The following is a 15405-nucleotide window of genomic DNA, read 5'->3' on the forward strand; positions in this document are numbered from 1 at the left end:
TGCTGAACTATCTCACAGACTCAATTCATTTTTACATTATTTCTTTATTTTGTGTGTATGTACATGTGTGATACTTGTACCATACATGCACAAGCACACATAAGTATGATATATGATGTGTAAATAGATGATAGACAGACAGAGATAGATAGATAGATAGATAGATAGATAGATAGATAGATAACATGTAAATAGCAAGGTAGCTTTCAATCTGTAGATAGGTTGTTTAAATTGGAAAATCCTTAGAGATAAGGATGGGAAGGAGTTTCATGGGAGGGGAGAGGAGATAGAATGCAGTAATATAAACAAATGGGAAAGGGGAGAAATAGATAGGATGGGTTTAATGGGGTGGGGAACAGAAGAATAGGGCAGAAATAGAAGTAAGTGGAGGGGTGACTAACACTAAAGGTCTTTTGGAAGAGTCACATGGAAACCTACTATGGAAGCTTCTCTCGACATATAGATACACAATATAAAAAAGAGTTAAAAGAACTCTTATAACAAGGGTTCAATGGCCTTAATAGACAAGCAAGTGAAAAGCCCAGTTCCAGGAATGGACTCCTTCTTTTGGAGTTATTGACCAGGGAGATACCATAGTTACTCAAACAATACTGACTATTGCCATTGCACAAGGACAGGACGGTGCACAGTAAGACCCCACTGCTAAAGATACTACATATCTGAGTGGCAGAACAAACAAGAAGACATCAAGCTGGTACTGACATTGAAGCTTCACTTCTGCTGGCTAGCTTTCACAGTACTAGAAGTTGGTATGCATGTCACTGACAAAGAAAGATAACCAAATATACCCAGCTGTGAGCCTTGCAAGCTACAGTTGCAATTGCCTTGGCAAAATGTGCTCAATGGTACAATAGTGGTACCAATATTATGGGAGTCACCAATCACCTTTTTATTGGATTTAAGGCCTGCTTCATGACAAGGAGTTCAAGCCTGACACTGTTATCAGGGCAAGAACCTGTGGCTAGACAAATTACAGGCCATGGGGGAGAACCTACTACTATCATTTAACTAAATAGACATAATGTTAAATTGAATCACGATGACTTATTGCTATATTCATAGATTAGTACCTTCTTCAACTCTCACCAGAGAAGGTTCTTCTTGAGGCAGATGGTGATTAACCCAGAGACCCAAAAGCTGTCAATGTGCAGAGAATAAGAGACCACAGAGTTATTAGACCTAAATGGGATGCCTATCTCACACATTATCCTCTGAAGACTCAAGGATCATTGGGAAGGAGGGGGCAGAAAGATTATGAGCCAGAGGTGGTAGATGAATACAAGAAAACTATGTTGACTAGATACCACAGGGTAAATGTACATATGAACCCACAGTGTGTATGAAAGCATGCAAAAGACATATAAGAATCCAAGCCAGACGGGCCCAGCATGGATAGGGGAGGTGAGCAGGAAACCCCAGCTGCAGCTGAGACTCCACTGACTACTGATGGATGCTGGAAAAGGGAGATTCAGTTTTCGTTAGTGGTGTGATGCCTTGGTAGGTTGACTTGACTTCCGGACATGGACTCATACCCAGGAGCATTTGAGAGGCACAGATTGGAATCGATAGGCTTTAAAAATAGAAATAAATAAGAACATGAAATGGGAAGGGCTAGAGAGGCAGTAGGGGATCTGAATGTGATTAAAATATATTGTATAAAATTCTATAATCAATAAAATTTTATTTGAAAAAAGATATGAAAGGAAAAAAATAGAACCAATAAACACCAGGAAAAAGGCTATGTCCAAGACCTGGTGTGGCCACCCAGGACACCACAGAGCACCATCTGAAGCATAATCAACAACAGCGCTTCTTGTGACTCAAAGTTTAAATGTGTGTGTGTGTGTCAGTGTGTCTGTGTGTCTGTCTGTGTTTGTGTGTTTGTGTGTGTGTGTGTGTGTGTGTGTGTGTGTGTGCATTTTACAGGTGCATATGTATTTGAAGGATAGGGGTCAACCTTGACATTTTTCAGGAGCCATCCACCTTGCTTTTTGAGGCAGGGTCTCTCACTGGTCAGGTGGTCATTGATTAAGCTAGGCTGTCTGGAAAGTGATCCCCAGGACCACTTTTCTCTAGCTCACCTCTGCTTGGATTACAGGTGAAAACTACTCCATCCTGCTTTTAACATGGGTTCTAAGGAATAAACTCAATGTCTCATGCTCACAAGGTAAGCACTTTACAAACTGAGCCATATCCTCAAACCATCATGTTCTATAATATTGAGCTACAAACTTTTCTTTGTCTGTAGCTTATGTTTTCATGGTATCTACTACTTAAAGTAATCCATTCACCAAGAAAAATTCAGTTAGACATTTTGTATTCTAAGATAATGAAATCAACATACCAAATGTATAGACTATTTAGAGGGATAGATAGATAGATAGATCATGATGATGATGAAGATAGATAGATAGATGATAGATAGATGATAGATAGATAGATAGATAGATGATAGATAGATAGATAGATAGATAGATAGATAGATAGATAATAAAGATACAGACAAAGAAAAGCAGAAAGATAAAACATTAATAATTAATAAGCTAAGTATTCATCTCAGGAAGTTAGAGGAAGAAAGGAAAAATAAGCCCAAGTGGATCCAGGGAAGGCAATAATAATGAGAAGGAAATATTGAATGAAGTAAGTAGTACAAATTATGAATTCAGTGAACCAGCCAGCCATGAACATTTCAACAGTTAATTAGCAGTTTGATAACTTCTGAAAAAAATGAACGCCTTGAACCAGTAGACGTTGCATGATTCTCCTATCTTAGATAGCCCTTGGTATTAAACATCTGAAAAGAATCCAAATTAAATTATCTAGGTATTTCAAGTAGAATGGGAGGTACTTTTTATGATCCAGAGAATGATCTATGCCTTCTGTTTAGAATGAGAGTGTTTATTAAGAATGTAGCAAGCCAAAGTAAAAGAACAAACACCAGGTAGCTGATAGATAGAAGCAGTTGATACCAAATGATGAGCTTACAGCATCCAGAAGAAATCAATTGAGGAAGGTGATGCAGTCAGCTGAAGTTCTTGAGGAGCTTTCTCTCAATAGATGAATGTCCTGCTGCTTTCAGTTTCAACATTTTTATACCATGGAATAAACAATGGTGACCTCTGTTGGAAACAGTCTCTACCTCCCATTGTTCTCAAGGGCATGAGACCTATATTTTCAACTGTTTCACCGCTCTTCTTATTATAGAGACAGGTGGTCAGCCCGACCCAGGACATGGGGTGGGATGTTGAAGGGCATTTGACATAAACATACTTGATTCTGAGACAAGAGAAGTGTTCCTTACTCCCAGAATCAACTTTCAACAAGTTTGAACAACACATGAGAAATTTACAGATAAAATGTGTATTGTAGAGAGAGAGAGGAGTGGGGCACAGGATTCAGACAGAGTTTCCACATCCATAACAGAGAACTGTAATATATGAAAGCAACCACCATCACCCAAGCAGAGTCAGGTGGTACTTACCACAGAGCATACAGATGGCCAGGTGGTGACAGGCCAGGTGGTGACAATAGGAGATGCTGTTCTTGTCCTAGCTAGCATCATCTCTCAACTTAGCTGCAACCCATAACCTGATGCAGCCAAGAGTCACCTAAGACAGGAGTCTCAATTGAGGAAGTTCCCAGTCTGATTGCATGTGGACATGTCCAAGGGAGGAATGTCTTGTCAATTGATGTAGGAGAGCCCAGCCTCTGTGGACGGCACCATTCTCTGGATGGTGGTCCTGAATTGTATATATATGATAGCTAGTGAGTGAGCCAGCAAGCAGCATTCCTCCCTGGTCCCTGCTTACATTCCTGCACCGAATTCCTTCAATGACAGTCTGTGACCTGTAAACTGAAATAAATCCATTCCTCCCCTAAGTTGCTTTGGATGGAGTATTTTATCACAACAACAGAAAGGAAACTAGAACACCCATTTTCCATAGTTCTTCAAATCTATGTTCCATCTCCATCTACATAGCTCTAGGATACAAGGAACACATTTTCATTACCATCTATGTAAGTGGACAGAGTTTATCTATCTAGAGCTCTTTTTCCAATGCTAGGTTTTGAAAATAAAATACAGAAAGTTCACATATAATGTCTAGGAGACTGACAAGATGGCTCAATGTGTAAAGGTTCTTGCTGTCAAATCTGATGACCTGAGTTCAATCCCTGGAACCCATATAGTGGTGGGGAAGCGGGGAGGGACTGACTCCGACAAGTTGTCTTTCATCTTGCACATGTGCACGCACACACACCTAAATAAGTATATTTTTTTCAGTTTCTAGTACACACCACAACCTCTTTCCACAACAACAGTCTATTGTTATATTAAACTCAGGATCCCAACAGAAAAAAAAATTTCTATTTTTCAGAGGAAAAGATAACCAACTCTCAGTTTGAGATTTTTCTGTTACATTATCATTTCACAAATCAAGGAAATAAAAGTCATGGGAATTTTAAGAGATGCCTATTTAAAACATGTATAGATTTTTCACAGTTTGATAAAATCTGCTGGTGTCATCAGACATTCAGTTTGAATATATATCCAAAAAAGGCAGAAATCAAACAATTAGAAAATTTCTGGAATATTATAAGTACTGTTTAATAAGGATAATTCAGATACTTCCTCTGATTGAGATATATTGGGTTTGATATAATTACTCTAAAAACAGCTGAGGAATTGTACCACAGTTTGTCACATGGAAGGAATTTTTTTTAATTAGTTTACTCGGGAAACAGTACAAGTGAATCTCAGTGAATATGAAAATCTAGGCACTTTAATACAAAAAAACTTTCAGATTTAACTAACACTAGTGGGGCTTGGGAAGTAGCTCAGTTGGTAGAGTACTTGTCTGGAATACATGGATCCCAGGGTTCCATTCCCAACACCACATAAACTGGGTGTAGTGGTACACATCTCTCATCTTAACACTCAGGAGATAGAGGCAGGAGGATCACAAATTCAAGGTCATCCTTGGCTACATAGAAAATTCAAGGCTAGTCTAGGATACATGAGACCCTGTCTCAATGAAAACAAAACGTGTAATAATCAAAGAAAACATGTTTGTGTGCACACACACATGTATATAGAAGACAGAGATCAACATCAGGTATCTCCCTCAATAACTTAAAGTTGAATTTGAAGTACACTATGCTAGAACAGCTGGTCAGCAAGGCCCAGGGGTCTGCCTCTGTGCATTTCCAGCATACACACACACACACACACACACACACACACACGCACGCACGCACGCACGCACGCACGCATGCACACACACACACAGAATTGTTACATGATCAGACAGACTCTACTACCAATTGATCATTCTGATTCAAACCTGGCCAGCTGAATTGCTAAGTGACTATTCACACCGGTGGCTTTCCGGTTGAAAGCTTAGGCAAGCCAAAAGCCCTTGTGAGAATGAATGATATCTGAAATGACATCAGACTCCTTCCTTTTTCCCAGTATCTGAAGTTCACCAGAGAAAAATTTGGGTCACTGATGCCCTGCAGAGAGCTCCACTGAGAATGACTTCTGGACAACTGACTTTTACTCAAACAAGTCCCAGGGGATCTGACAGCCTCTTCTGACCTCCGCGGGCATTGCATGACATGGGTGTACTTTCCTACATGCAGGCAATACATGCATATACATAAAATTAAAATAATAAATTTTTTTTAAAAAAGGGTTAATCTGTTGGGCATGGTGGTGCATGCCTTTAGTCACAGCACTCAGGAAGCAGAGGCAGGTGTATCTCTGTGAGTTCAAGGCCAGTCTGGTCTACATAGTAAGTTCCAGGAAGCTGGGGATACAGAGAGACTCTGTCTCAAAAAGATAAAAACAAATTAATCCACATTTTCAGATAATTTATCACTATCTTAGCTTATTTATAACGTAAATAAGTTTAATAGGGCTCCTCTTGTAACCTAAACATATAGCTTTAATGTCTCACGACCCTTCCTTGTCATCCACTCAGAATAATGTGTGTGTGTGCGTGTGTGTGTGTGTAATAAGTCATGTACTTCCTTTAATTGAGATATATTTATTATGTTTGATATATTTTTTCAGAAAACAGCTGTGGAATTGTACCATTTGTCACATGTAAGGAGTTTTTAAAGATTGTGTGTGTATCTTGTGAAAACATCATTGCTGAAAGCAGCAACCCTGAAAGCAATGAATTGTCCTATTTATGTTGAAACAACAGGAGGGATTAGGTTGATAAATCTGCTTGTGGCATGTGTGCTCTTCAAGGTCAGCAGGTGTCAGATAGAGTAAATCTACATGAAAAGAAAGTTCTTTTTTCCTTCTCCACTTCATGCTAGATGTATGTTTTCAACGTAGAGAGAGGAAAGCCTTTATTCCAGAGCATAATTCCAGGAGAAATATGAAGGACTGTGTTCTCAGAACAGTTCAGGTCCCTCTTGGTTAAAATGGATGGTAAGTACCAGGCTGTCTTTACTCAGGCATCACTGTTATGTGGCTTTGCACTGCTGCAATTCTCCCTTCAGCTACGGACCACTGTGTGTGCTGCTCTGGTGACTGACCTGCCCACTAAAGTATTATCATTTCTTGCTAGAAACAGAATGTCATTTCAAATTTTCAGCCTTTACAGCTTGTACCATAAATTCCTTACTTAATTCATACCCACTGCCTCTTTCATTTTTATGTGTGTGCATGTATGTGTACACTCATGCACATGTGCACATGTTTTATGAGTATGGGAACATTCATATCACAGTGACTGTTGAGGTCTTAGGACAACCTGGGATGCCAGTCTCCATCTTCCACTTTGCTGAGACAGGGTCTATTATTTACCACTGTGCACACCAGACTAGCCCACATGCTCCTGGGGTTCTGTCTCTATGCTGCATCTCATCATAGGAGAGTTGGAATTGACATACTCTGCACTGTCCAGCTTTACATGGTTTCAGAGGATCTGAACCCAGGTCCTTAGGCTTGCAAGTATCTTCCCCACTGAGTCATATCCCTAGCCTTCTCCAGTGCTACTTCCTTTATGAATGATCTCTACTTCTGATCATCCCAGGCTCAGTTCATTTCAAGTGCATTCAAGTAGATGTCATTGGCCTGACTCTGGCCTTCACTGTCTTTAGGAGTTGGTCTTTTCAGGAACTGGCTTAGACTATCCAGACATGCAAAATATGCTAAAATAATAAACAAAATCTCATTAGCAACATACAGTGGCAGTTCCATTCTCGTTATGCTATATCCAGTGGTATTTTGGTCTATATAGGGACTCTTCCAGTGTAGGAAAAATAGGCTGATAGAAGCTGCCTCATATCTTTTTTATTTCTTCTAATGTATTGTTATTTCTTCTTTATGTGTGAATCTATGAGTTTATCAGAATTATTTACAAGAGCATGGGCAACTTATCAGTGGCTACATCATTGAAGAAAATGATTCTCCCTCCCGTAACAGCCATTAATTGTTCATAGATTCCCAAGGAGGGGCAGGGCTTTGTAGGCCCCTTCCCCTTAGCGATAGTAGCTGCATGCTGACAGAAGTTTTCATGAATGACAAAGTAAAGAAAAGAAAATGTATTCTACTCAGGCTCCTGCCCAGCAATGAGACCATCTCAGAAGGAGGAAAAAGTTTCTGGAGCCAAGCTGCAATGTAGAAGGCAGGACCACTGTGTTTACAGTTGACCGCTGTCATAGGCAATGGGCCCTGTATTTCTACAACTGGTTTTCTATACCATATTCCAGCATACCATAAACCAAGTATTCTGTCCATGTAAGTATACTCCATTCTTAGGTAACCAAGCCAACTGTGATTTTTGCCTCAAATACCCAAGGATCTTCTAAACCTACTTTGCAGTTATAATACTTGGAGACAGAATAGTCTACATAGTAAAACAACTCAATCTCCCCATCTCAAGGACACAGACACATAGTGTGATCGCCACTCCCTGAGGCATTTCCCTGAAAATGTTCATGCTGGCAGCATTCCATCAGTAGGTCAGGGGCAGGTTTTTATGTATTTGCCGCTGACACATCTGATTTCCATGGATGTATATCAGTCCTACTCAAGTCCACTGTCCAAAGCCAAAGTCAAATACACATACTCATTCCTGCCATAAATAAGCTGTTTGCACCAGTACCTAAGCATGAATAGACTCAGAACAACAGTGAATAGCCCTAATGACAGCTACAGTCCTAGTGTCACTCTTTGTATAGAATGAAGTGCCCTCTCCTTATCTCTGCCATCCAGCCTCACAAATTCGAGACTCCGTAGTCAATGGTAAATTCACTTCAAAGCTACTGAAAATAGGTATGAGACACATCTTCCTTACCCTATGTGATCTCTTATCAAAAGAGAGTTCATAATATACATTCCCAGGTTCTTTAGGGGAAGGAACAGATCCATAAAAATCATGTACAGAGGGAAATACCAGAGTTGAGAGCCAGGGGTTTCCTTTTTGACCCTGGTGTGCTTTCATTTCTGCAAAGGCTAGGGAACTTGGTAGCTAGCAGAGCACAAGCCTATTAGGACAATGATACACACACACACACACACACACACACACACACACATGTCTGTGTCCGTTATTAATTCATTTCCATCTTATTTTTTGAGATAGAGTCTCTCAATGAACCTGTAACTCACAGATTCTGCTAGACATGATGGATGACAAGCTCTAGGGATCCTTCTGTCTCTGTTTCCCCATCGGTGGGATTACAGTCATAGGCATCGCTTCTACATGAGTGCGAGGGATCCTAACTCAGGGTAACCTGCTTGTTTAGCACGTGCTTTGCTGACTGAGCCATTTTCCCAATCCAGAATGTAAACTCCTAACCATTGTGTTATACCAAGAAAAGATAGATCCTTTTATGCCACTAAGCATTGTAACTTGGCAAATGCAACAAAAAATGAAACATAGTTTTCATTCCTTCAATGGAATCATTTCAGAACTGTGTAAGTGCTCAGAGATAGTATTATGAACTCACTTTCTTCTTGTGTAATCAACTACTATGTGACTATGAAAGAGGCTGATCCAGAATTATGTCCCACAGTATTCTAACCAAGCAGTATATTCAAGAAACCATAAAGGTGGTGATTTAGAATGCCCTGGGGACTATATATGCACCAATTTAAATGGTAAAGTGGCCCATTATTCTCCTTTAAGAGACACTGAATATGAGAGCAGAGGTTAGAATTGACAAAGGGAAATGATTATTTAGCTTACTTTAGCCTGGCTCTCAATCTGGTTCCCCGTCCCATATCCAATGGGAATCAACCAATACTCCCTGCCTCTCTTCACATCTCTCTCTACCTGGTGCTTTTGTGCTCTTCCTCTTTTGTTTCATTTCTTGGTTATCACCACTCAGCTCCAGGTACATTCGTTTGTACCCTGAGGTTCTCCTGCTTCTAAGCAAACTAGGTATAAATGTTGTATGAAGAAGATGGACTTTTCCGCCAACCAGTATCCAGTATCCAACATAAACATCTCAGAAATCCCTTTTTAAAAAATATTTTATTATTTTTATTTTATGTGCATGCGTGTATTGCCTGCGTGTAGATAAGGACACCTGTGTCATGCAATGCCACGGAGGACAGAAGAGGCTGTCGGATTCCCTGGAACTGGAGTTAGGACAGTTGTTAGCTGCCATGTGGGTGCTGGGATTCGAACCCGGGTCTTCTGCAAGAACAAACAGTGTTCTTAACTGCTGAACAATCTTCTGTTGTTTTTTGAAGCACGGACTCATGTAGCCCAGGCTGGCCTCCAGCTTACTGTGTAGCCAAGGATCCCCTCGAACCCCTGGTTTTCCTGACTCTATCTGACCTTTGCTGAGATTATAGGTATATATCACTATACCCCATTTATGGGGATCGAACCAGGGTTTGTGCATGCTGCCATAACACTCTGCCTGCTGAGTATCACCCACCCTCAGAATTCCTGCTCTTGCACAAAATAAGTCACATGCCAATGAAATGTTACCTTATTTCTCATAATGTCATTTGGTCTTGTGCTTTCCTTATCAATAATCACCTTTGTGTCTTGTGGGCTAAATTTTCATCTGAGCATATGATTGAAACCCTAAGTGTACAGGACACCAAAATAAATGTTCATTATTCCTTGGTCAGGGACTTTTGCAGTCCCTTCAGCCCCCAGGTCTACAGCTGCAGATAACTCATACAACATGATCCCCCAAAGTACTTTAGAAATGTCCAGTTCTGTGTACAGATGTTTCTATGAACACATAGGAGTAAACACTGGAAGTAACTTCATGTAAGCATAACAACCTGTTCCACAATCTCCAGCAAAGACCTCCAATAGATTCTCTCTGTGGCCAACATCATCAATCACTGTGAAGACAACACACACATAAAATCTATTGCATTCGAGCTCCCTGGACACCCAGGCACAGCCTACTTCATCTACTTCAGCTTTTAGTGGCAGTACTTCCAAAGTTCCAGAATCTTGCTATCAAGAACTGTCCTGATAGCTCCCTGGCCACCCATTCCTCCTCTTCTCATTCCTTCCTTATTCTGAGGATTGTTCCACCATTTATGGCTGGCAAGGAATTCACATTTAAGGCAGGTAAAAGATGAGCTCAATAAAAGCCATCGTTATAATAATGCAGGGAGTTTTGGCGGGCATCCATGCCTGGGGTACACTGAGTACTCTACACCTCTCCAACAGCAGAATACAGAACCAATGTTTTGCAGAACTCAGGCTAGCTCCTTTCCCTCCAGTAAACAGTCTTTGATTGTCTTAAGAGCCAAACTAAGAGATGGATTTCTACCTTTGCAGCAGTAGGTGTGGCTCAAAACCCAGCATTTTCAGCATATTAGGAGCTTGTTATAGGATATTGACTTGTCTTAAGAATATTTCCTTTATGAAGCAAGTACTTTAGCAAAAATCCAAAGTAAATATGTATAGGCCTAAGAGGGAGCAAGTAGGGGACCCAAATTAAGCATATCACATGGTCTTTCATTATGGGAAGATGCTATAAAACTGAAGCCAAAAGGGTTGTTTATTCACATTCTGCACAAAAGTTAGTAAAGTGCTGATATAGTTCCCTCCCTGCTAGCCCCGGACCATATATATTCTTCTGTACTTCCCACAAATGCTGCCTCTTTTCGCAATTCTCATCCTGATTTTCCCAAATAAAATTAATATCTATTTCCCTGCCATATTTTTTACTTTTTATTTTTTTAAATTTTGTGTGTATATATGTGAGTGTAACATATATGTGTGAGAGGTATATGTGATTCCTGCTAGAGAAAGTTATCAGGTGCCCTGCTCTTTCACTCACCACTCAATTCCTTTGAGACAGGGTCTCTCCCTGAACCTGGAGCTGGGCTAGTGACAAGCAAACTCCAGTGATCCTCCTATATCTACCTTCCCATCTGTGGTTACAGGTATGCACTGTGTTGCCTGGCTTTTTATGTGGGCTCTGGGGATTTGAACTCAAGTCCTCATGCTTATGCAGTAAACAATCTTATCTAACATTACTCTCTCTTGGTCGCCTTGCTAGATATTTAGACATTGGAAATTCAGTTGTTACGGGATGAGATGGCACAATGGTTAAAAGGCTTGCTGCTCAAGTGTGAAGATGAGTCTGGATCCCAGGAACCCATGTAAATGCTGGGTGAATGTTACAGCTGGCCTGTAATCCTGGCCTCAGCACTGATCTATCTCTCTAGGCTTCTTTACCTCTTTTAGAGGCATTAATCACATTCTATTTTTTATCAGAGTTCTGTATTGTTTTATGTCTATTAATTTCCTATAAGTATGCCTAAGGAGAAAACTATGTTTGCAATTCTTTGTATACTATGATACAATGTAGAGCATATTATACATATAGATGATTGAAATTTGCATGCTGCTTTAATTAAAACTTTATTAAATTATCAAATAACGTCTGTTCAGAGTGTGCCAATAAATAGAACACATTTAGCTTTGCTTACAGCAGTGTTTGCAGAATGGTGGAAGGTATATTAGATTTAAAGGGGCCAAAGGCTGAATAAGAGGCCAGAAGTAGAAGGAAGAAATATAAACCAGTAATATTTTAATCAGCATTTAAAAAATCAACATATGTTAGATTATGACTTGGCAGTGGGGGTAAGACAAGGGTCTCCCTGTAGCCCTAACTGACCTGGAATTATGTAGACTAGGCTGACCTTGGCCTCAAGAGATCTACCTGCTTCTGCCTTCGAAGTGCTGGGATTAAAGGAATGCGCCACCACACCTGGCTTTCATTATGACATTTTTGAACCAAGTGTGTTTCTGTATTTCTCTTCCCCTCCATCTCTCCCATCTCTCTGTTACCTAGTTATCCCCTAATTGCTTTCCTCTTTCATGTTGTATGCCTGCATGCCTTTTGTGCACCCCTGTCCTTTTTCACATAATATTTCCCTCTTTTGGTTTTCTTTCTAGATTTTTTTTAGACATAGGAAATTTAGCTGTTATAGGCTAAGGAGATGGCTCAGTGGTTAAAGGGTTTGCTGCTCAAGTGTAAGGATTAGAGTCTGTATCCCAGAAACCCACCTAAATGCTGGGTGAGTATAACAACTGGCCTGTAATCCCAGCCTCAGACGTCAGAGACAGGATCACTAGAGCAAGCTGGCTGGCAAGACTAATCCTATGGTCTCTGGGTTTGAATGAGAGATCCTGTCTCAGTGAACAGGTAGAGGAGCAACTGAGGAGGATTCCTGACATCAGCCTCTAGTTTCCACATGGATACACACCCATGTGTACACATGCCCACACAGGTAAAAAAACATACATACACACAGAGACACTGACAGACAGGAACACTTATAATACCACCAACAAATAAATGTTTTTTTTTTTCCTTTTGAGACAGGGTTTCTCTTAGCTCCAGCTGGCCTGAAACTCACTATGTAGACCAGGCTGTCCTCGATCTCACAGAGATTCATCAACCTCTGCCTTCTGAGGCAGAGGGATTAAAGGAATGGAGCATCATGCCCGGTGTCAAAAAAATGGAAAAAGAAATAGTACCATAATATATAAAACATGTTATTGCTAAATCACAAAGTCTGTAGAAAGTAGTACATTTTTTTTCTCTAAAAATCCTACAAAATCTTTCTATCATCTTCCCACAAATAGATTAGATGTGTGTTGGAATGGAAGCTGAGCAGCAGATACACTACTGAGCTTAGAAAATATATGCAACAGGGCTAGGAATGTAGCTAAGTGATGAGCTTGCCTAGCATGCATGAGGCCTGCGGTTCAATCCCACCATTCAAAAAAGAAAAACACTAAGCAAAACACTCAGGTTCTAGAGTAGGAGTAACACCCGTGAAATTGTGTGTTTTCCCAAATTTTCCAAAAGTAAGACAAAGTTTCTCTGTAGTAGTGTTCTTTTACAATTTGAACATTTTTGTATTTAGGACTCAAGGCAGTTCAGTATTAATATTGCTTCTCTCTGGGCTCCTAAGATTTAAATGATGCACTGATTTGGAATGAGGGTATTATAAAGCACATTTTCCTTTTAAGAGACTTTGACTGAAAGATTGTTTGAATCCTAAGTGGTATGCACTAATAAATCTCAGCTTTGGGGAGGCAGAGACAGAAGGATCTGTGTGGATCACTGGCCAGCCGGCCTAGCCAAATTTATGAACTCCAGAACAATGAGAGAGCCTGTCTCAAAAGAGTGGGCAGTGTTCCTAAAAGCATTAATTTGTGGATAGAAAAACTAATTATCCTAAGTCATGTACTAGGTATTGACAGTACAAAAGTGAGCAGTAAGTATCTTTCTCTTGAGCTGAGGAGATGGCTCAGTTGGTAAAGTAAGTATAAGAACGTGAGTTTGATCCCCAGAAGTCAGATAAAATAGGCATGGTTATTTTAGTGATGATGAGGCAGAAGCAGAAGGATGTCTGGGACCCACTGGACAGCCAGCCCAACTGAATCAGCGAACTCCAGATTCAGTAGAGACCCTGTCTCAAAAATAAGATGGACAGCAATTGAGGAAGTCACTGACCCTGAATCCTGGCCTCCAGAGACATATGCACATGGGTCACACATGCATGTGGATCATACACACACTTGTGCACACATACATGTGAATACACAAAAGAATGTGGGAAAGAAAACTCCAGAGGAAATAGCCAATTGGATACCTGCATTTAATTTTGAGCCCTCCGGGAAACCCACTAGAAAAGTAAAGTGATTTTTCTTTTTGAAGATTTAAATTAAAACGGATGGAAATAACAGAATAATATTCATTAGTGGCAAATCAAAATTAAGCATGAAACACAGTAAGATGACAGGAAGCAGTGGAGGCGGGAGCAGGCACATCTAAATTGCAGCATCAAGACACCAGGAAGTGACATCACAAACACCTTTGGATCTGGATGTGAAGAGTAGATTAGAATAGGAGCAAAATGGTAATTGAAGTCATTTGAGAAAAAAATCAGATCCCCAGGATCCTTGCTCATGTATCTCTAGGTGACTGCTCTTTCTCCTCTCCAGCACATTTCTGGAAGCTTCTCAGCAGGTCACTGAAGATTTCAGTTGTAGAGAACACAGGTCATCAACAAAAGGCTCAGCAGACTCCTCAGTGAACCCAGAGTGATAACCCTAAAAACAGTGATATGAGTGGCTAGGGAGATGGTTCAGTCAGTAAGTGCTCACCACACAACATGAGGACTTGAGTTAGATTCAGAAACTATGTATCGGAGCATGTGGTATACCCTCAACATTAGTTTTAGAGAAGCAGAGACAGGAGGACCTGTGGGGCTCAGTGGTCAGCATGCATACACACATGCACACAGAATAAACAGTGACAGAAATAATCAAATGCACAGAGCACTGAACAAACTCCCCTTTCTTCTATTTTTCTTTCCAGAACACTGGTAACAGATCTTAACTTTCCACATGAGAAATGAAAAATATCTGCTCCATAGAAAAGCTGAAAGGTATTAAAACACAGGGACATTAACAATACCTCAATCATCCTGCAAAGAATTTAAAAATCTGTGACATTACTCATGTTTGTAGGAGTTCCAATCATTCAGGAGCATAACACTGTTTATGGTTAGATATTTGAGGAATTGTGTACTTCTACAAAAGAAACTAAACAGGAAAAAAAGGCAACTAAAGAAAAGGACAGTGAAAGGAAAAAAGTTAAAGAAACCATCATTGAGAATAATAAAGAGGATACTATACCCATGAAACAAGACTGTAATACTGTTTTAAAACAAGAAAAACATTCATAGAAAGCTCATCATCTAATCAGGTGCCTCTGAAACCTAAATTATATGAAGTTGAATAAATAGAATATTTCAAAATGCTGTCCTAGTTAGATTTAACTGCCACCTTGACACAGCCTAGTCTCATCTGAGGAGGGAGTCTCAAAGGAGGGGTTTCCCAAATCAGATTTCCCTAT

The sequence above is a fragment of the Nannospalax galili genome, unplaced genomic scaffold (genome assembly GCF_000622305.1).
Source record: "Nannospalax galili isolate Female #2095 unplaced genomic scaffold, S.galili_v1.0 scaffold37, whole genome shotgun sequence".
Classification (NCBI taxonomy): Eukaryota; Metazoa; Chordata; class Mammalia; order Rodentia; family Spalacidae; genus Nannospalax; species Nannospalax galili.